This window comes from Pinus tabuliformis, chromosome J (genome assembly GCF_031772625.1).
Source record: "Pinus tabuliformis cultivar Carrire ecotype Pingquan chromosome J, CPIR1, whole genome shotgun sequence".
In the NCBI taxonomy this organism is placed as follows: Eukaryota; Viridiplantae; Streptophyta; class Pinopsida; order Pinales; family Pinaceae; genus Pinus; species Pinus tabuliformis.
Genome location: NC_142295.1, coordinates 1,217,448,476 through 1,217,471,668, shown reverse-complemented (window position 1 = coordinate 1,217,471,668; position 23,193 = coordinate 1,217,448,476).

Sequence of the window (23,193 nt, the reverse complement as noted above, 5' to 3'; positions counted from 1 at the left end):
GAATGGAATTCCTTCTTCAGCCCCTTTCAAAGCATAAACACCCAATGATCCAACCACAAACCAACAACAATTCTTTGCAATCACAAAATTCCAGCCTCCTTGACCTCATGGAGAGAGATCTATATATAGGAGTTTTGGAGAGAGGATGAGTCAGCTTGAGGCTGGTATGAAACTGACTAGTGTCCTCTCCCACTTCAGTTCTTGAGTCCACTTGGAGGTTCTTGCTTCCACTTGGAGATTTGGAACCTCTTACTCATCACCAGTCGAATTCCTTGATCCAAGTGTCATTTTGGAAGCTTCCTGGGCATTGACACCTTGAGAAATGAGCCTGCCACTTGTCCAGTTACGCTCAGCGCAGGTAGCCTTTGTTGCAGTTGACATTCAATGCAGGTAGACAGTGGAGCAGTTGACATTCAGCGCAGATGCTCAGTGGAGCAGTTGACATGATCCAGAATTGGCCTATTTTTGAGTGTTTTCAGGTGGAGAACTTCTGTGAATTGCTGTGGTTTGCTGGCCTTGTTCCTCTAGGGGTAGGAACAACATGTTTAGGGACTTTGGATCCCTTGATTATTGACATTTCATGCTCAGTGATGCAAGGCACAAAAATGTCTATAACACACGTATATATGTGTCTCTCTTGTTTATGCATTTTCTGTGTTTATATTTCTACAATATTTTGTGTTACATTGCTCTGTAACATATAATTTTCTAACACATTGTGCCTCATCCATGGCCCTGGTGGCCTCTCTCTTGTGCATTAAGAATCTTGGCTATAAGTTCTATAAGGACAGGCCCAAAAACATATTTGTGCAAAGAAAAATCACTCTTTATTGAGACCATTAGCTTGCTTTCTTGCCCTTATTCAAGATGGGTTCTTGAATATTTTTCAGTTTAGCAAGGTCTTCCATATCCTTATCAACTTTCTGCTACCTTGTTCCACCATTTGGACACCTCTAAAACCTCCAAATTGCCTTTATATTAGAACTAGGACATCCTATAGTAATTTGTGTCAAAACTACAGGAAACCTACATGAAACCCTATTAAAACTACAGGATACCCTTTTTTAGCAGAAATGATAGTTGGAGCCTAGGACAGGTCCTCAAATTGACTCCCATGCCTTTCTCCCATTTTGTTAAAATTGGAAACCAGGGCAAAACTTCATGTGGGTCATCTTATTCATGGCTGATAATATTTTTATTAGATTCCTCTCGTCGAGAGGTGTAGGATTTATAGAAAGATCATCCGATTCCGATAAGTATTCATGGAGATATGAATTTATTTTGATTATGGAATTATTATCAAGCCGACCTACAACTCATGTAGGCTCAGAAGCCCAACAGTCGCATCTATTCACCCACCAACGTTGTGTATAAATATAAGAGGACTTTTCCTCATTTGGACTCACTCATCTCATCACATCTCTCTCTCTCTCTACTACGTAGGTATGAGTCTCTTCTCTACTGCGCTGAAATGGGTCTCTCTCTCTCACACATGTGAAGCTGGAAGCTGTTGAATTTGAAGCTGCAACTGCAAAAGTAAAGATTGACTTGCGTGGCCTATAAGATATACTCTTTGGAACTACACTGTAGGTTCATCTGAACCTCCTCTGAAAGCCACAACTTTTTGTGGTGGAATGAAGTCAATCCGACGAACGGTTTGCAAGATATCGACTGCCCTAGTTTGAAGCCGAAACTGCTGAAACTAAAGCTGCAACTGCAGAAGTAAAGATTGACTTGCGTGGCCTAGAAGATCTCCTCTTTGGAACTGCACTGTAGGTTCATCTGAACCTCCTCAGAAAGCCGCAACTTTTGGTGGTGGAATGAAGTCAATCCGATGAACGGTTTGCAAGATATCGACTGCCCTAGTTTGAAGCCGGAAACTACTGAAACTGAAGCTGCAACTGCAGAAGTAAAGATTGACCTGCGTGGCCTAGAAGATCTCCTCATATGAACTGCGCTGTAGGTTCATCAAAACCTCCTCTGGAAGCCGAAACTTTTGGTGGTGGAATGAAGTTAATCCGATGGTCGGTTTGTGAGATATGGTCTGCCCTAGTTTGATAATGAAGCCGCTAATGCTGATGCTGCTGATCTAGGGTTTGCTACTGCTGATATGAATCAGATTTATTGTACTATTTCTCTCTGCTGAATTATTGAAGATAAAAGAAGATTTGATCAAAGGGTTTCCCCACACATTGTGGGGTTTGTCCCTGGCTAGCCACCACATCTTGTGTCACTTGTCTTGGCTTGTTTTCTGTTGATCATTTAATGTTCTATCTGCACTTTACTTTATGTATATGTGGTTACTAATATGTGGAATATAATAAGACAAAGAAGTAAATTGTCATAAGCATAGAACATACCATAACTTAACATGGTATCAGAGCTGTGGTGAAGACAAAGCCCGAGCAAGAGAAAGAGCAAGAGCAATCATTGAAGAGAAGATTGGCAAGGCTATCCTAAAAGAACTATGGGGTCCTCAACACTCTTTCCTGCCGAAGACAAGCTCCATGATAAAGCTGACTATCACGGATGGAAGATGTCTATCGATCTAACCCTTGAGAATCAAGGAGTGTTGGAGGCAATATTATTGAGCCTCCATCAAATGCATCTACTGCTGCCTGGAACAAATGGAAAAATGGAGAAGTCAAAATAATAGAAGATCATCCGGGACTCTATCAACAAGCACTTGGTGGCCTACATATCTGAACTAGACACCTCCAAGGAAATCTAAGACTGGTGAGTTTATTTAAAGTTAATGATGCATATCAAGTTTTTTTTCTTAGAAATAAGTGGAGGTAAATCAAGAAGAGTAAGGATTAAAGTATGCAAGCATACTTCTTAAGAATCACTAAGATCAAGAACGATCTCCTATCTATTGGGGAAACTATTGGAGGATTACCATCTGAATGGTACGTGTTGAAGACTACTCTTCTGAACTATAATGTAATTCCTGGTTTCGAGGAATTAATGGCTAGATGCATTCAAGAAGAAACAAGGGAAGAAGTGCAAGAAATGCCCATGCCTAAAGGTCCTCCTACTGCCTTTTCTTCTCATGCAAAGAGAAGAAAGGACTCACACCGAGACAATGATCAAAATCCCTCTGATGGCAAATCAAAGGAATGACAAATTCAACAGCAAAGGTAAGAGGAGAGCTGGAGATCGAGGAAGAGGACAACCATTCAAGAAGGCTAGAAAGTCCAGGATGTATTAAATGCACCTGACCTCAAAAGGAACCTAGTGTCCATCTTGGCAATGGAAGATAGAGGCTACAAGGTTGATGGAAGTCCGCTAGGTGTCATGTCTTGTGACATAACTCTTTAGTTCAAACTTTGGCATCGGTGGTTTGCCCACCTTCATTACAAAACTCTACCCAATGTAAGATAGATGGTAACAGGGATGCCTGAATTCAAAGTAGAGAAAGAAGGTGTATGTCCGGGATGTGCCGAAGGAAAGCTCAAAAGGGGACCATTCCCTTCAAGTCAAAGCAAGACCTCCGATATATTACAACTAGTTCACTCAGACATATCAGAGGCTGGCATCAAGAGGGAGACTACTACACCATATACTCCTGAACAAAATGGTGTGGCAGAAAGGAAGAACTGCACAATTATGGAAGCTGTCCGGGCCATGCTACATGATCAAAGTCTTCCGAAGTTTCTATGGGCTGAAGCTACAAACACTGCCGTATATGTACAAAATCGATGCCCTCATCAAGCATTGGGTTCCAAGACTCCTGAAGAAAAGTTCATTGGTAAGAAACCTGATGTTTCTCATTTTAGAATTTTTGGAAGCCTTGTATACTTTCATGTGTCGAAAAAGAAAAGAAATAAATTGGGAGCATCTGGAAAGAAGGGAATTTTCGTGGGCTATGGTGAAAATACTAAAGGCTATAGAATCTATGTAGCCGGTCAAAGGGAAGTCATAATTAGTCATGATGTCACCTTTGACAAAGATATGGCTCTCAGCAAGGTGATCAATCTTCCGACTTTGAGGAGCTCTCAAGAAGCCGACTCTAGGGAACTGAAAGAAAAGGCTGATGAATCAATGCCTGATGTAGAAGAACCCATGGATCCGATTGATCCTCCTCCACATGAGCCTTTCTCTTCCAGGAAGAGGCCTTCATGGCTTAGGGGTCTAGTTGATGATGCTGAAGGACATGCTACACCCCGAGGAACCTTTTTGTGAAAGTAAGAAACCTAATAGGTATCAGGGATACCTGACCATCATGAGCACGATCATACAAAATGAGCCTTCATCATTCTCAGATGTCATCAAGCATTAACTATGGAAGGGTGCTATGACCATAGAATATGAGTCTATTATGGAGAATGATGTCTGGGAAGTAGTTCCCAGACCTTGGACAAGACAGTTGTTACTTCCAAATGGCTTTACAAGATAAAGCATGCAGCAAATGGAAGTATGGAAAAGTATAAGGTTCATTTTGTTGCTCGTGGTTTATCTCAGAAGGAAGGTATAGACTATGATATTTTCACCTGTTGCCAGATATACGACCATCCACTTGATCATAGCCCTTGTGGCTTCACAAGGATGAAACCTACATCAGATGGATGTTAAGACCGTGTTCTTGCATGGTTCTATCAAAGAAGAGGTCTATGTGGAGCAACCTGAAGGATTTGAGATTTATGATTGAAAATCTCATGTATGCAGGTTGAAGAAGGCTCTCTATGGGCTGAAACAAGCACCCCGAGCATGTTATGAGAGGATCGATAGCTACTTGATGAAGCTGGGATTCACTAGGAGTGAAGCTGATCCTAACCTTTACTTTGAGGTTGAAGATGACAAGCCTCTCATACTGATGTTGTATGTGGATGACCTCTTTCTACAGGTGAAAACCCTCTCATTCACAAATGTAAGAGGGAGATGGCTTCTGAATTTGAAATGAAGGACCAAGGACTTGAAGTGTGGTAGAAGCCAAGGGAAATTTTCCTATCTCAAGGAAAATATGTGGTAAAGATATTGGAAAGATTCAGTATGATGGACTGCAAGCTTGTGACTATCTCGAGGATCTTAACTTTTAGAAGTTATATGGTAGTGATGTCGGACCAGACTTGGGAAATGCCTCTGAGTTTCAAAAACTCATTCGCATTGATGTTCTTGGTGAACCTCCATCCGAACATATGTTTTACAGTTAGCATTGTGAGCTCATATTTGTTTGAGCCTCACTGGATTGATGCCAGGAATCTTTTGAGATGTCTTCAGGACACAATCTCTCATGGATTAAGATACACTTCTGGAGATGTGAGACTACTTGGATATACTAATTGGGCAGGCAGTGTGGTGGACCGTAAGAGCACTTCCGGGTGCTGTTTCACCTTGGGATCTGCTTCGATATCCTGGATGAGTAGGAAGTAGAAGTCAGTGGCTTTGAGCACCGCCAAAGCAGGATATATTGTTGCTATCATGACCTTGTGTGAGGCAGTCTGGTTGTGAAAGCTCTTCAGTCAGCTGTTTGGATTTACATTGGATACCACTGTGATTCTCTATAACAACCAGAGGTGGGATTCGATTATTGCGGAATCCCGTATTTATCAATTGCTCCAGCAGATAGACATCATCTGGGATATGGTAATTTGATGAGCAAGGATGCTCCATCGCATTAAGATGATGTATAGGTTGATACACCTTATCAAAGCCCTGAGGAAAGAAACGACTTGGAGTTGGCAAGAAACCCTTGTACAAGGGTCCTGCATGTTGCATACATTGAGCTCTAGGAGCTCTGAGGGCTTGCGGTTATTAATGGAGCAACATATGACCACAGGGTGACTCACCCTCCCCTGGTGGTGCACACTGGAACAAGATGATTCGCTCTCTTGTGGGACAAGATGATTCGCTCTCTTGTGGAACAAGATGATTCGCTCTCCTATGTAGCAGGATGATTAGTTCTCTTGTGAGGCCTGGATTGATGTGTTCTCCATGGCAACCTGGATTGATGTGTTCTCCATGGCAATTGTAGCACAATTGATGTGTTCTCCTGTGAGGCCTGGATTGATGTGTTCTCCATGGCAATTGTAGCAGGGTTGATGTGTTCTCCTGTGAGGCCTGGATTGATGTGTTCTCCATGGCAATTGTAGCAGGATTGATGTGTTCTCCTGTGAGGCCTGGATTGATGTGTTCTCCATGGCAATTGTAGCAGGATTGATATGTTCTCCTGTGAGGACAGGATTGATTAGTTCTCCTGTCGAGGCATCCTACCCATGCAGTCTGGGACTCATGGGAAGTACCTCTCATCTGATCAATGAGCAGGGAAATGAAGTTAGGGACCATAGTAGTACCGATGGATGCATCGTTGTAACTACCGTACTCCCTACGCTAGGATGACCTCCATTGATCTGGGATCAATGATACTGGTCTGGGACTAGTGGTAGGAGTTGTACCATACTATGACGCTGACTTCGGGTCGATTGAGACTGGTCTGGGACCAGTGGTACATACTCTGAGACTGACTTTGAGTCAGTGGAGGATGATATTGGTCTGGGACCATTGGAGTTGTACTCACTATGACGCTGACTTTGCGTTGGTTGAGACTGGTCAGGGACCAGTGGTACATACTCTGAGACTGAGTTTTGAGTTAGTACGATACATCCTCGATCATTTCTTCTTCTTCATAATTCAGACAAAAGCAGAGCAGAACAGAACAATGCAAGAGCAGAGCATAACAGAGAAAAACAGTACAAATCAGTAGGGCAGAACAAGACAAAGCAGAACAGGCAAAATAGAGCAGAGCAGGGCAAGGGTTAGGTTGTACATTTGATGGATGAATAGTAACGACCGATAGACAGATTACAGATGAAGTTCTCCATGGTTGAGAGGGAGTGTTAAAATTTGCAAACAGGGCAAAACTTCATGTGGGTCATCTTATTCATGGCTGATAATATTTTTATTAGATTCCTCTCTTCGAGAGGTGTAGGATTGATATAAAGATCATCCGATTCCGATAAGTATTCATGGAGATATGAATTTATTTTGATTATGGAATTATTATCAAGCCGACCTACAACTCATGTAGGCTTAGAAGCCCAACAGTCGCATCTATTCACCCACCAACGTTGTGTATAAATATAAGAGGACTTTTCCTCATTTGGACTCACTCATCTCATCACATCTCTCTCTCTCTACTACGTAGATATGAGTCTCTTCTCTACTGCGCTGAAATGGGTCTCTTTCTCTCACACATGTGAAGCCGGAAGCTGTTGAATTTGAAGCTGAAACTGCAGAAGTAAAGATTGACTTGCGTTGCCTATAAGATCTCCTCTTTGGAACTACGCTGTAGGTTCATCTGAACCTCCTCTGAAAGCCTCAACTTTTGGTGGTGGAATGAAGTCAATCCGACGAACGGTTTGCAAGATATCGACTGCCCTAGTTTGAAGCCGAAACTGCTGAAACTGAAGCTGCACCTGCAGAAGTAAAGATTGACTTGCGTGGCTTAGAAGATCTCCTCTTTGGAACTGCGATGTAGGTTCATCTGAACCTCCTCGGAAAGCCACAACTTTTGGTGGTGGAATGAAGTCAATCCGATGAACGGTTTGCAAGATATCGACTACCCTAGTTTGAAGCCGGAAACTGCTGAAACTGAAGCTGCAACTGCAGAAGTAAAGATTGGCCTGCGTGGCCTAGAAGATCTCCTCATCTGAACTGCGCTGTAGGTTCACCTGAACCTCCTCTAGAAACCAAAACTTTTGGTGGTGGAATGAAGTTAATCCGACGGTCGGTTTGTGAGATATGGTCTTCCCTAGTTTGATAATGAAGCCTCTAATGCTGATGTTGCTGATCTAGGGTTTGCTACTGCTGATATGAATCAGATTTATTGTACTATTTCTCTCTGCTGAATTATTGAAGATAAAAGAAGATTTGATCAAAGGGTTTCCCCACACATTGTGGGGTTTGTCCCTGGCTAGCTGCCACATCTTGTGTCACTTGTCTTGGCTTGTTTTCTGCCGATCGTTTAATGTTCTATCTGCACTTTACTTTATGTATATGTGATTGCTAATATGTGGAATATAATAAGACAAAGAAGTAAATTGTCATAAGCATAGAACATACCATAACTTAGCACATTTTTATAACATCTTTTAGGCCTTGGACAAAATCTAGAAAGAGATTAGAGACCTCTTGGAAAGCCTCTTTTCATCATTGCAATTTGAGTTATGTTTTGATGGTGGATGCCTAACTTCCCTTTTGTTACCTTCTTCTTCTCTCTTGTGGCCTAGATGATTACCTAATGGCCTTGGAGTTCTCTATTTTGATTAGGTCTCTCTTAGAAACTATCATTTTAGGGTTTACCACAATTTTTCCTTTCTTCCTTCTTGTAGCAACATTCAAACTTCCTATAGTATTCATTCCTCCTCTTTCAAGGTCTTCTAACTATTTGGGAGTGATGAGAAATGATGAAGAGGGCTTGGATGATGATGTTAGGGTTCAAAGGTAGTAGTGTAGGTTTGTGAAAATGGAGAGGATGCTCTTTTTTTTTTTTTTTTCAAGAATGAAATGAGATGGATGAATGATGAATAGATAGTGAATATGAAGTGGATGGAGGGCTTCGAGTGTTGTGGTGACTTTGGCCTTTGCAAAAATTTCTTCTTTTAACCGCTGTCCTCATTCCTTGAAATCATCACCCTACATAATTTGACTTTTCAACATGGCATGAGTGAAGGAGTGAGCTGTAATTAACTAGTTGAAGGCGACTGAGACTGCTGAACCATCCTTAGCTTATAAAACCTCATCTCTCAAGCATTGACAAGAAATTTCTAACTATAATATGCTCAAGAGAAGAAGTCAAGAATATTGCATACATGTACCTACCTGATGGCCTTCCTGTAGATGTTGTTTTCTGGAGAGTGAAGTCCTTGCTTGTATTCGCTGCATGTGTTTTTCTCTTCTTTTATTCTGATGTTGTTCCTTTATGTGCAGGTACTCGATGGTGATGTTGATGAATCCTCACTGTGTTGGTGGTTTCCCTCTTGTTAAACCCCCCTGTCATGTTTCTCTGATGGATGTGGAGGGTTGTATATGTCTCCTTATCACTATCTAATGAAGCCAACCTCTGGATTTTCCCTTTAAAACTACTCACTGCGAATCCTATATGTGTTATTCTATATCCTATAGGATCTCCTATAGGATCCTGTAGGTTTTCAGGACAACCTTTTGTAGCCGACTTGTTTTGTAAATATCTTCCAAATGGTAGAATGGATTGATCTAAAACTTTCAGACCGTGTTGCCATCAACGTTATGCACCTCCCCATAGAAAAAGTTTGATCAATGGATGCATGGATCTTGAGAAAAACTAAACATAGATGAAGGTGATGGAGGCTGATTTTTTGGAAACTTTGCACTGGAATTTGCTAAAAATTACTGGGCATGTTATCGTCATCCATATGCATCTCCCCATGAAACAAATTTGTAAATGGATGCACGGATATTGACAAAATGCAAAATTGGTTGTAGGTGATGGAGGTTTATTTCTTGAAAACTATGCACTGGAATTAGCTGAAATTACTTGAGCATATTATCATCATCCATATGCATCTCCCCCTAAAACATCTTGGCAAATGGATGCATAGTTTTCAAGTTATGGTAAAAACAAATTTTTTCTCTATGTAGTTTTGTATCGTGTAGTAAAACAAAGCATCATGTAGTTTTTTAGGACAGCAAGCAAACTAAATGGGAAAAGATTGAGAATGATGGGTGGATGATGGAAATAGATGAGGGTGAGGGATTGGCATGGCCTTGGCCTTTTTGGAGCATTTGAGCAAAGGAGGACAAAGTCAAAATTTGACTTCTTTTGACTAGGTTGACCAATTTTTTCTTTTGGTACCAACTTGTTTTTTCCTTGTAGGTGCATTCATCAAAGAGATACATGGAGCAAATATTTTTTAAATTTTTACTTTTCTTTCCAGGCCTACTAGCCACCTCAAGGAGGTTTTCAACTAGTAGGTCTACCTAGGCACCTCAAAGGAGGTTTTCACCTAGGATATTTTCCTTCTTTTTCTCTTTTTTTTTCCTTCAACCCGTTGATCGCCTCATGGAGGTTTTCAATCAATGAGCCAATCTAAGGTGCCTCCAAGGAGGTTTTCACCTGATATTTTTATTTTTTTCTTTTATTTTTCATTTTTTTTCTACCCTACCCTACTTGAAAAACAAAATCACTTTCAAGTGTAAGAATACTTCCAATGGAGCCATGTGCACATCAAGATGACAGACAAAATGATGTGTAGGCTTGAAATGTATGCTTTGACATGTACCTGAATTTGAGTGATAAAATGATTTGACTTTGATGATATCAAGCATGATTTAAGAAGAGATTATTGCTACAACTTAGTGGCTATCTGGAACCATATTTCAATATAGTTATGACGCCCCTAGTCCACTTGCTAATTTGGATCATCTTGGATGTCTTCTTCTTCCATGACCTTCAAATCTTCCTTTTTTTGTTGATTGTTCTCTTGAATACATGGAGGATTTGATGGTAACCATGAGGAAGCTCTCTCGATATCTGATTTTGATGTTTTCTCTTCATCAAGTGCAACCCATGATTTTGTGGTCTTCTCATTTGAATCTTATTCTGCTGGATGTTGTCCCTCAATGGCATCAAGAGAATCACAACTTTTTTGTGATAGTCTTCCTGAGATATGGTGAATACCCTTGAGATCAAGAGGAGATGTTTGGAAGTGTTGTAATTAAGCATTGTAAGTGGGCTTAGCTACTTCAATGTGTGGGTTTGGAAATGGTGGCACAGGTAGTTGAGTGGGAGTGTATATTTAAGATGGATGTCAATGGGGTTGTGGTTGTGGTGGAGGTGAATGGTAAGGATAACATGGAGTTTGGTATGGATGATATTGAGGAAAATGTTGAGGATATCATGGATGGCTCCCATAGGTTCCTTGCCAGCCTTGTTGCCAAGATTGGTTTTGGGGTTGAGATGGCCCATGTTGCCAAGGAAAGGGTGTGTTCCAATTACTTTGAGGTGGATGTGCATAAGCTTGAAATTGTGAATTAGGCTCTTGATTCATATTAGGTTGAATAGGCTACCATGGTCCTCTTGGAGCTACATAACATAGTTGCATTGTAAATTGACTTGCTCCATCGTCCTCTTGGTGAACTTCAACCTTGGTAATGAGGAGCAACATTTAACTTCATGTGATTATGCATGGAAAAAACAAACATCTTCTTTTTTCTCATTTTGTATTCTTAACATTTCTACTTGTTTAGTTAGATTGCTGAGAATTTATGTTTTAAAGTCATCAAACAAATTTCCAAGTTTAGTTTGACTTACTGATCTTGATGTTGATTTACTTACTCTTTCCCTTCCTCTTGATATGTGTTTGCATGTTTCACGAATTTCTTCGGATGATAATTGGTATACATCACCTCTACTAATGAGATCAAGGAGATCAATCCACTCATCCCTAATTGTTCTAAGTAAGAGGGTTTTTAGTGTGTTGGATCCTAAATGATGTATTTTTTCCCTATTAACATTATACATGAACCTCTCTATTAGATCCTCTAGAATCTCATCTTCTATTTGATTCATTCTAAATATTTCTTCCTTGAGATCATGATCTTTATATTTTTCTAGAAATATGTTTTGCATCTCACTCCATGATCTTATTGAATTAGTACCTAAACTCATGAACCATTTAAGGAATATATTGTTGAATGTTGCTGGAAACAATATTAGTTTTTGAGTTTTTAATAAGTAACCATAATATCTACAAACAATTTCAAATTCAAAGAGAAAGGTTTCTAGATCCTCTGACCTTAGACTATGAAATTTTGGAAGAAAATATGGAGGGATGTTCTTCATGTGCACACTACCATCAATATCTTGAATGAGAAATCCGAGTGGATCTTCCTCATTGTCATCATCTCCATCCATTTCTTATACATTCATTGACATCTTCTTCTACCTGCAAAAGTGAATGGTGATGTGGCTCTTATTGCACCACGCGATCAAATGGGGGGTGGGTTGGTGTTGGAGATTTTTTTTGTTTTTATGATTGAATGAAAACACTAATGCAATGCACTCTTTTATTTTTGAAATGAAATATGCCTAATGAAAATATTTTTTTGTTCTTGCAAAAAGGAAAAAAAATGAATCAACTAGGGAAGAAAACAATGCATATTTTGACACGTCCTCAACAACAACACCAAAAAATGATGAGCCTTAGTATTGCAACAAGAATGTTGCCACTCCCAAGGCTACCAAATTTAATTATCAACCTGGAGTTCGTACAAACTTAAGGGGCATTGACATTATATGCACAACATACAATGTGTCCTTCCTTTAATGTCATGATGTAATGGAGTGCAGGTACTGAAGTCAAATCTTAAACTAATTGTAGGAAAGGAAATGTTCAAAATGGAACCTTAACCTATTGCAAGAAAGGAAGTAGAAGGAAAGAAACCTATTGTAATTGTGTAAAGGTCATGAACTAAATGTAAAATGAACCTAGCTTTACCCTATTTATCACATGTGATGCTTTAAACTAACTGAGAATGAAATCTAATATAGAGAGTACTAACTATTGTGTGCATGTGTAAATATAAAATAACTCATTTTTAAAAATCTTTTTTCTTATAAATGCAAATGCTAATCTTTCCTTGATCTTTGGCAGGGGAGACAAGTGTGGAGAAATAGGGTTAAAATGATCTTGATGGCATGGAGGTCAAGTAGAGGCCTAATTCCAACTTCAATGATGATTTTTCTCAATTCGATCTCAGAACAGGCTTTTCTACAGGATGCAAATTTCCTATAGGATGCTACAGTGATTTCCTACAAGATCCCCTGATTTACTACAGGATGTTATAGATTTAATATACGAAATTATAATTCATCGAATGACCAAGAAAATCAAATAAAAATTGGATGGGACAAATTTTTTTATTAACTAGGATGTCTTAGGTTCCCATTCCAAGTGGAATCACTCAAAAATACCTTTGTTAACCCATGCTAAAAAATAAAAAAACATTACTAGTCGAAAATCTAGAAATTCAAGAACTAGTGACCTAGTAAATTTAAAAAATGTCTAACCTAATCAAGTGAAAATTCAATGGGGTAATTTCTTTTGTGAAATAGATTTTTTTTTTTGATCTAATGCAAGTGGAACAAACTTTATTGAAACTTGTTAGCATGCTCTAAAAATAGTAGAAAATTATTTTTCTTTGCCACGAAGGAGTTCCACAAATCTAGATTTGGGAATAAGAAGACTAATACAAGTAGTTCAATGATTCTTATTAACATCCAAAGCTTTTACAAGGATGAAATAAATATTTTGATCCTGCAAAAGAACTTACATCAACCATTTAACTCAATCCTACAACAAGAAATCATTAATACTAAATGCAGAAATAGAAAGAAATAAAAACAAGATATGCATGTGAATAAGAAATGAAAAGAAGGAAAGAAAATGATACAAAAGGGCTTTGAGGCTCCTGGGATGGCCAAGTCCAAGGAAAATCAGAGACCTATGGAGGAGAACAAGATTTAGAAGCTGAACATGACATCAATATTCATTATTTTCATCAATAGAATTACATCCCTGTAAGAAAAGACAATGGAGCTGCAAAAATACAAGTTTTCTCCACCATAACACTAATGAAAATCTATCCCTAGAGGAAAATTCGACTTCTTACTTATAAAAAATGATTACGAATCATTCCCCATGAAAGGAGGAAGCTTTCCCCACCAAAATCCCTTGATTAGAGGATCTGGTCCCCAATACTAGGAATCTGCATTAAATGGCAAGGAATACATTCCTAGATTTTCTCAATCATTGGTGTTCCACAATTTGTGTCATAATTCGATAATATATTGTTCATTTTTTTATTATTATTGATCCTCCTATAGTAGGGAACAAGTCCCTAAATTATCTCATCCTCAAAATCTTCATAATCTACATATTCTCATAATATTCCACAAAAATAATTAATATTAGGCACAAATGTCCAATTATTCATAAACCTTCCTAATGAATATATTAAAGTTAAAAAATCATTATCTAACGTAGAAAGATAGGTTTAATGTGCTGAAGGATGGTCATAGGCCTTAATTTATGTTTAATTTAGAGGCATGTACCTTAATTTATGTCTAATTTAGATGCCCATCAAGAGGTCACCAATAGAGCATTAGAAGGCATCCTCACCGAAGTTTTGAGCAACAAAAGAAAGGATTGGGCATACATATTAGTGGAGGCCACTTCGGCCTACAATACAACTTGGAATACAACTATTGGTTTTACTCCATATGACTTGCTCTATGTAAAGAGGACTCTGCTCTCCATTGAGTTTGAATACAATGCCTTGAGAATGGCAACACAATTGGATTTGAATGTTACAAAGGCACAGTAAGAGAGGTTGCTCCATTTGAATTGTCTGGATGAATTCAGAATGCAAGTCCTCCTACACATTGAAGTTATCCAAGTATAGAGGAAGTTTTCGCATGACAAGAACATCAAGGAAAAGGTTTTTCAAGAAGGAGAATGGGATATGCTCGATGACTCTAGGTGTAATGACTTCAAAGGAAAATTGATGACAAGATGGTTAACCCATACCTGAGAGAGAATTTCCATGAAATTGGAGTTGTTAAAATGAGGACCATTGATGAGGAAGGTATTTCCTTGCTTGTTAATGGATATAGATTGAAGGCTTACAAAATACCTCTGTCCACGGAAGAGTTCGTCAACACCATTAGCAAGGAGGTAAATTTGATTGGAAGTCTCTTAGCTATTAGGTCACAACATTCTTGAAAACTATTTTTATTTGTAGGATGAAAAGAAAAAAGAGAAGGAAAAAAATAAGATCCCTGGATGAAAACCTCCATGAGGTATCTGAGGCCAACTGTTGGGTTGAAAACCTCCATGAGGCATATGAGGCCAACTCTTTGGTTTAAGACCTCCTTGAGGCAACTGAGGAGTGAAAAAAAAAGGATCTCTTGGTGGAAACCTCCCTTGAGGTGCCCAGGGCAAGAAGACTTACTTAAAACCTTTCTTGAGGTAGCCTATATGTCCCTAAAAAAAAAAAAAAAAAAAAACAAAAAGAATACCATGACAGGTCTTATCACTCAGGTTGTCCCTTGGCTCCTAAGGGATACGGCCGAGGTAGCCAAAAACCAATATTTTAGATGCAGGTCCTAGCCTACCTGCAGCCAGAGAGGGCTCTCTCTTTATAATTTAGCTTTGTTTTGGTGAAATTTTAGGCTAGTTATGATGTACATGGTTTTGTTTTAAGTTTGGTCGGATGGATGGTGTTTTCAAACAGAGTTGGGATACAGAGTGTGAGAAGTTCAGACCATTGGGAAATAGAGTCAATGAATGTGAATGGCTAGGTGTGATTTCTTTGGTAAAGAGGGGAATACAGAGCAGGATAGCTAAACATGGAACAACCTTTAAGCTGGGATCAGATGGAATGGAGTCAGGGAATGAAAGGCAATTATGATTCTTTCATTATGCTAACAGAGGGAAAATGAATGAATATTACTTAAGGAGAAGCTAAGAATTCCTTAACTAGATTCAGATTTCTAGAACCAAGGAGAAAAGAGCAGTAAAGAATTCTTGCCTATTCTAGTCTTGAAGAAAACATAAGAAATCATAGAAATTGAGCACAGAGTACAGCAAAGTAAATTTTGGGCTATTCTTTCTTTCTGCAATTTAGAAAATGATGCTTAGATGATATAAAACACAAAAATAATAACATAGGAGTTAGAAACACTTATTGATCCATGATATAGCACGAGAATTCTATAGTATGCTCTTTCGCCATCAAATCCACAACCAACCAGTTCATAAGCAAAGCATTCCAACGATCTTTGTTGAGAAAAGTTCTCTCAATTAACAGTGCAAGTCCAGAATCATAATGACAACTAACCAACCAACCCTTAATACATCCTTCTCGGAGGTATTTATATGAAAAAATATGTACAAACAATATCTCAGAAAAGATCTGAGAAAACATCTAAGATTAACCTAACGTAATCTGCAAGTAAAGTAAAAATATCTAGCTTAAGCTACGTTGGAGGCTGCTCCTTCAAAGTTTGGCTTTAGGTGTCCTTTGTAGCTCTTTGTTGTCTATCTGCAATAACTGCTCCTTGATTTCTGATCTGCACCTCTTAGTCGGCTCTGATGTTCATTAACTCTGATCTCATTTAGCTTTTAATAGCTTTTAACTCTGTACTGATACTCTTTGACTTGTTGGATCCTCTTTAATGTTCATCTGATTTGGCTTTAATTTTCCACTGATACACTTTTTCACTGATACTCTTTTTCGTTGAATCACCCCTGCTTACTACTTTATTTTCAAAACAGAACTGCTATTATGTCTTCTTTGTTTCTTTCTGTGGGCCAGAAAGTCTATCAGCGCTGAATAATATCAAAAAGAGGAGGATCACTGTAAAATGGAAATTTGGGCAGAGGCTGCGAGCTCGTTGTCCGGAGCTTTTCTGAATGGAGGTAGTCGAAATGCATGAAGAATGATCCTGCTTCCTTTGCACTTGGAGCGTGCGCGGGAGCCGAATGAAAATATGAGAAAATAGCCTTTTTACCCCTTAAATGGGCAAAAGCGACTATAAGCGGGAGAAACATGATTTTAAAGGGCGGGAGCAATCACTGTTGATAAAATAGAAATGAATGAATTCAGGCCGTTGGATCATGCAAGGGCAGATCGAATGGCTGAGAAGAAATCGGAATATCGCATCGGGGGATGGCAAGGGGACAGGGGACTTTATATATATGCGATAGCGATATCGCATTGAGGGTGACTTTGCGATGAGCGATAGCGATATCGCATTGGGGGTGACTTTGCGATGAGCGATAGCGATATCGCATTGGGAGATCGCATCGGGGGTGGAAAGGGAGGAAGGCTTTAATGTTTGCGCGATGAACGATTGCGATATGGGACTGTGATATGAATATAAACTGTTGGATGCGGGGGTTAATCGGACGATGGACGAGCGATCGCCATATTGCGTCGGCGAAGGGAAAGGGACTAGAGCCTTTCATATTTATGCGATATGCGAAAAGTGATAAAGTGGAGAATTAGTGATAAAGGGGAAAATTGCGGTAATGCGGAGTTTTGTGGTAAAATGGCAATTTTGCGGTAAAACGGAGATATGCGGTAAAACATGGGATTTACGATAAAACAGAGATGTAACGATAAAGTGGAGTTTAACGATAAAGCGGAGATGCGATAAAAGGGGCGATGCGATATAGCGATGATACGATAGCGATATCACATCAGAGGAGTTCCATTGGGGAAACAAACAGAGGGGGGAGCCAACACTTGTGACAGCGATTGCGATATCACATCGGAGGGGGTCAGATGGTGCGATATGTGATCGGAGGAGGCCAAAATGCATCAGAGGAGGGTTTTAAGCATCGGAGGAGGGTTAAATGGATTGGAGGAGGGTTCTTACTAAGTTTCAAGTAAACTTAGTAATTCCCAAAAACAATACTTATGGTTATATTTAAACCAAAGGCGGGGATACATATTTTTATGGGGATTTTATGATATTTTAAGACGGGGAGGGAAATAACATGGGATTTATATAATAAAATCAGAAATTAATATGAATTTGCGAAATGAAGATGTAAAGGGGAAAGGCTAAGTTTATAAACTGAAACTTAGACAAAGGAATTGAATGGAATCTAAAGGAGTGATTTTACACAAGAGATGTGGCTTCTTTCATTGAGAAAAGGCAAAAATTGACTTGGAATTTCACAAGAATGAGGTGAAAACAGGACTAGTTGGGGAAATCCCAAAATCCTCAAGGGGTGTTAGTAAGAAACTTTGAGAGGTAGTGAAAGGGAGTTAGACATGCCTCGCTTGAGCTGCTCCAAGGGAAACTGCATTGCATTTGTGATAAAAGAAAATTCAACACTTTGAAAGACAAAAATTATCACAAGTCTTCATTCTGCAACATCAGAACTGCCTACCCAGCCTACTTTGCATAGCATTTTTTCTTCTCTTTGATTGGGTGCATTTGGACTAGCAAACCCTGCTTTTCTTCTTTTCTTTTGGCTGCCCTCCTATCTAAATCTATCCTTATTTCTTCCAGGGGCTCAGATTAAGCAGTTAAGCACCCTTGCCTCTCTACCTATCTAATGATCTGCCAAGATTAAACAGTTTGGACATATTTTCATTCTCTATCTCTAAAATAAGAAATTTAAACCTAGAGAGGCCAAGATTAAGCTGTTTGGCCTTCTCTTAACTGTAACAAAATTGTTGGTTGCATGATTTGAAATATGGAACATTTGCAGCATGGAAAGGATGACATATTTGGCATTTTCACTGTCAATCATGAAAAATGACACCTACTGGTATAGGAACCTAACAGTGGCTCCACTTGGGGATGGCTTTTCCTTGTGAAAAGTCAAGAACAACAAGTCAGATTGCCTTATTTTTAATTCTTGTTGTAATATGAAAATCTCTTGTCTTGAATGCTATTGATCTTAATCTTTGTAACCTGTATGTAGCACTCTCTTGAGCTGAATTGTTGTGATATTACAGCTCTGCTTCTTGTTGGTTCTTCTGTGTGCTTACCAACATATTCATATTTGCCCGAGCACTTCCTTTGAGATAAATTCAAAATACAAATCAGAATGGTGCATTCCTTGATTCTTTCTTCAAAATTTGCTGCATTGGTTCCTTATTTAACTGCTGCAAATAAAAATGCTGAAAATACAAATATTAATGTACAATATACAGCTGTGTTATATTCATCAAAAGGGATCAAAATAGTGTTTGAGCATTCGCCCATTGATAGGGCCATCTTCAGCTTCTGTGCCATCCAAACTCTTCAGAAAGTAGGTGTTATTGCCTTGTACAGCTTGAATAACAAATGGTCCTTTCCACAGGAAATCGAATTTGTCGTGCTTCACTTTATCTTCCCTCCTTGAGTCCCACATTAACACTTTGTTTCCTATGAAGAAATCTTCTACTTTTGTTCTTTTATCAAACATCTTTTTCAGCTTTTCTTGTAAAATCTGAGTTCTTTGATATACATCCTCTCTTGTCTACTGCAAGTGAATGGTTTGATTGATCCTTCTCTGAATATCATTAGGCTCTGCTTGTATTTCTTGCAGTAGCTTGATCACTGGGATTCCCAAAGATGAAGGGAATCTTGCCTCCATGCCATAAACCAATTCATATGGGCTTGTTCCAATGGATCTTTTGGTGGTCAATCTGTCAGCCCATAGTGCATTTACGAGCTTTTTGTGCCAATTCTTTTTATTCTCCTCCAAGACTTTCTTGATGATATTGATCAAACTTTTGTTGGATGACTCAGCCAGACCATTACCTTGAGGGTAATAGGTTGTGGAGTGACCTAAGGTAATGTGGTATTTGTGGCAAAAACTGATCATTCTCTTGGATTTAAAGGCAGTAGCATTGTCTGTGATAATTTTTTCGGGACAACCAAATCTAGACAAGATGTTGGTTTCTAGGAATTGCATGATGGTTGAGTCATTGGCTTGCCTACAAGGGATGGCCTCTATCCATTTGCTAAAGTAATCTGTGGCAGTCAAAATCCATTTGTGCTGGCCAGAAGAGGAGGGATGAATCTCTCCAATGAAGTATAAACCCCATTGTTGGAATGGTTTTTCGGTTGAAATGGGATTAAGGGGCAAAGGCAGCAGCTTTTTCTTGCCTTCAAAAATTTGGCACTTGTGACATGAAACAACAAATTTCTTCACATCAGCAAAGAGGGAGGGCCAATAAAAACCAGCTCTTAGAATCTTGTCAACAGTAGATTTCCAATACAAGTGCCCTCCACAGTCCCCTGCATGAAACTCCTTCATAACATTATCAGTTTCATTCAATGTTAGACAATTAAGCAAAATTCCTTCATGATTTTTCCAAAACAGGGCACTGTCTAAAATACAAAACTTTGAAGCTTTCATTTTCAAAAATCTCTTTTTAGTTCTAGACAACCCTGGAGGAGCTTGCAGGTTTAACAATATAAAACAAATGTCAGCATACCAAGGTGATTGTAAAAAGGCTTGATTGATTTGTGGAGTCGCCATCTCCTGTTTGTTGTCTAGTTCATTGATGTCAAGGGCTTGGATATTGGTTTTGGTCATCAGTTTGGCTAATCCTTGTCCTTTTATTAGTTTAGTGGGCTTGATTTCGATGTCATATTCTAAAATGTTGGCAATCCATTTGCCCCTTTTGCCTTCAATTCCTTCTTGAGTTAAAATGTCTTTGACCACTGCATTTGGAACATATGCTATGACATGGGAGTATAAGATATAAACTCTAAAATCTTTGACGGCTTTTACAAGGGAATATGCTTGTTTTTCCATGATTTGATAATTTAAGGGAGAATCTCTAAGGGCTCTGCTAAAGAAAGCAATGGGATTTTCACATTCCTGGTCATCTTTTTGCAATAGGACAGCAACAATTGTAGGTTCAGAAGAAAAGGAAAAGATGATAAAATCTCTATCAAATTTGGGGCTTGCGAGGACTGGTGTTTGTTAGGGCTGTTTTGATGTCCTCAAAGGCTTATTTGGCTTCTATTGTCCATTTAACTTTAGAATATTTCTTCAGCATGATGTTTAACAATCTTATCAGCTCGGCTAAATTGGGAATGAATCTTCTTAGGAAATTGATCTTTCCTAGAAAAGCTTGCAGTTCTTTGATGTTTCTTGGATGAGGGTCTTGAAGGATAGCTTGAATTCTGTCCGGGTAAATTCTAGTGCCATCTTTTGATATTATATGACCTAGAAGTTTGCCTTCTTCTAGGCCAAACAGGGATTTCTTTGGGTTTAAAGATATGCCATATTTCCTACAAGTTAGGAATACTTGTCTGAGGTGTTTTAAATGTTCTTGATCTGATTTTGAAAATGGAGTAAGATCATCAAGATAAACTACTAAGAAATCATGGATTTCTTTGGCAAAGGCTATGCCCATTTCTCTTTGAAAAGTAGCCCCTACATTTTTGAGTCCAAAAGGCATTTTTACATATTTAAAAGTACCCCACGGTGTTGTAAATGCAGTTTTGTCTTGATCATCCGAGTGAACTAAGATTTGATTGAAACCTAAAAATCCATCTAACAGTGAAATTCTAGAAGACCCCACTACCCTTTGTAAAATATGGTCCATCTTGGGTAAAGGGTAATGGTCTTTGAGAGAGACTTGGTTCAAATTTCTTAAGTCAACACACAATCTAATCTCACCTGTTTTCTTCCTAGTAGGGACTAAGTTGGATACCCATTCTAAAAACCTAATTGGTGCAATGATACCAGCTTCAAACATTCTCTTTACTTCTTTCCCAATCAAGGGGAGAAGCACAGGATTGATTCTCCTTAGTTTCTGTTTAAAAGGCTTTTGATTTGGTTTCAAAGGTATAGTATGTTAGATGACTGAAGTATCATAGGATTTGAGGTCCTCATAACTCCAGGCAAATACATCTTGGAACTCTTTAAACAAGTCAACGTATTTTGGCTTCTGATTAGTAGGCAATGATTTGGACAGTTTTATCATTTTGGGGTTTTCTGCGGTCCCAATGTTATAGTCTTCAATTGCAGCATTTAAGGGTTGCATCTTTGGCTTTCTAGGGATATCATTTGAGTTAAAAATATCTTCTAATGGAGTCAGACCTGTGGACAGAAAATTGTCTTTTAGCTCAATTACTTCAGCTTCTACCTCAGCTATTTCATCAAGATTCATTTGTTTGAGATCTTGTACATTTTTGTCATCAAAAATTGTTGGGCGCAAAATTTGTTTAGCTGTCTCAGCTGATATAGTATGCTCATCTTTGTCCATTTGTTGTTGTTCATCCATGGTGCTTGTATCAATGTTTAGGCCTGAAAATTCCTCTTTCAAAGTGAGGAAATTGTTGATCTGTGTATCATTTTCAAAGACTTGCCAATTCTTGATATTATCTGGGACTGCAGGCCTGTGTTTGATTTCGGCTGTGAAATGGTGGTTGGGCTCAAATGGTAGCTTGCATGTGCTAGCAAAAGTTTCCAAGCTATGTGCATGTAAATTGTGGCTTCTTGAGATTTTGGTAAGTTGAGATTCTGAGAAGGTATTAAGTATTTCAGTGGCTGCACTTTTATAAGCTCTTAATCTCTGATCATTTGAGACAAAATTTCCCTTCATTTTCTGTATAATCAGATCTGAGTCTCCTAGAATTGAAACTTTTGATGCCCCTAGTGCTCTGATTAGTTTGAGACCCAACAAAAGGGCTTCATATTCTGCCATATTGTTTGTGCATCTGAAATTTAACCTATATGCATGACCTTCAGCATGGTTGTTTTGTGTGTTGTGTATCCAAACCCCTGCCCCTACTCCTAGTTTGTTTACCGAGCCATCAAACTTTAAATACCATAGGATTTCATGGTCCTGACTAGCATTGGGAGTTTTAGAGAATTGCACAAGGGGCAGACTTGAATTCTCTGTTTCACGTAGTTTGCCTTGTATGCTGGTTACATCAATTTTTTGGGGATTTTCTTAACTGCTGACCACATATTTCATCAATGTTTCATGGTACAATCTCTTTGGTAGCCCAAAGACTGAGATAGTGGCATAGGACATGTCTAATTGCAAAGATCCTTGGAGTTTGGACCCCCAAGATCTTGACAAAAGCATACCATATTTGGGTGGAATATCAGCTACCACCACGTCCATCAGGATTGTTTTGGTTGGGTATTGGACTAAGGATACAAAAAAATATTTAATTAGGCCTAGACACTTAACTTGGCTGGAATCAAATGAAAACAAATCTTTGTATGGTCTAGTGATATCTAGGTCTAGTTTCTCCATTACAGATTTGGGCATTAGGTTGTGGGAAGCTCCTGAATCAAACATTGCATTATGTAAGACCTTGTCATGGATGCTTAAATTGACATAAAAGGGTAGAACACTTCCATTTACTGTTTTACCATTGAATTCAGGACCGAAAAGTAATTCAGGTTGATCATCTAGGACATTAACATCATCCCTATTATCTGGCATTTGTAGTTACCTTTTGATTTTCTTTCTATATCATCATGTTTAGCAAGCTCAGAGAGAGGAATAGATATCTTTAATTTACAAATTTCTGCTTCTAAATCGAAGGGTTTCTCCAGTTGAGTTTTAATGCTGTGACTAGTAGATTTTCCTTTTTCAATTGCATTTTCAGTGATTCTCTCTTGATTTTCAGTGTTGTTATGGGTTTCTTATGTTTTGGAAATATTTTCAGGA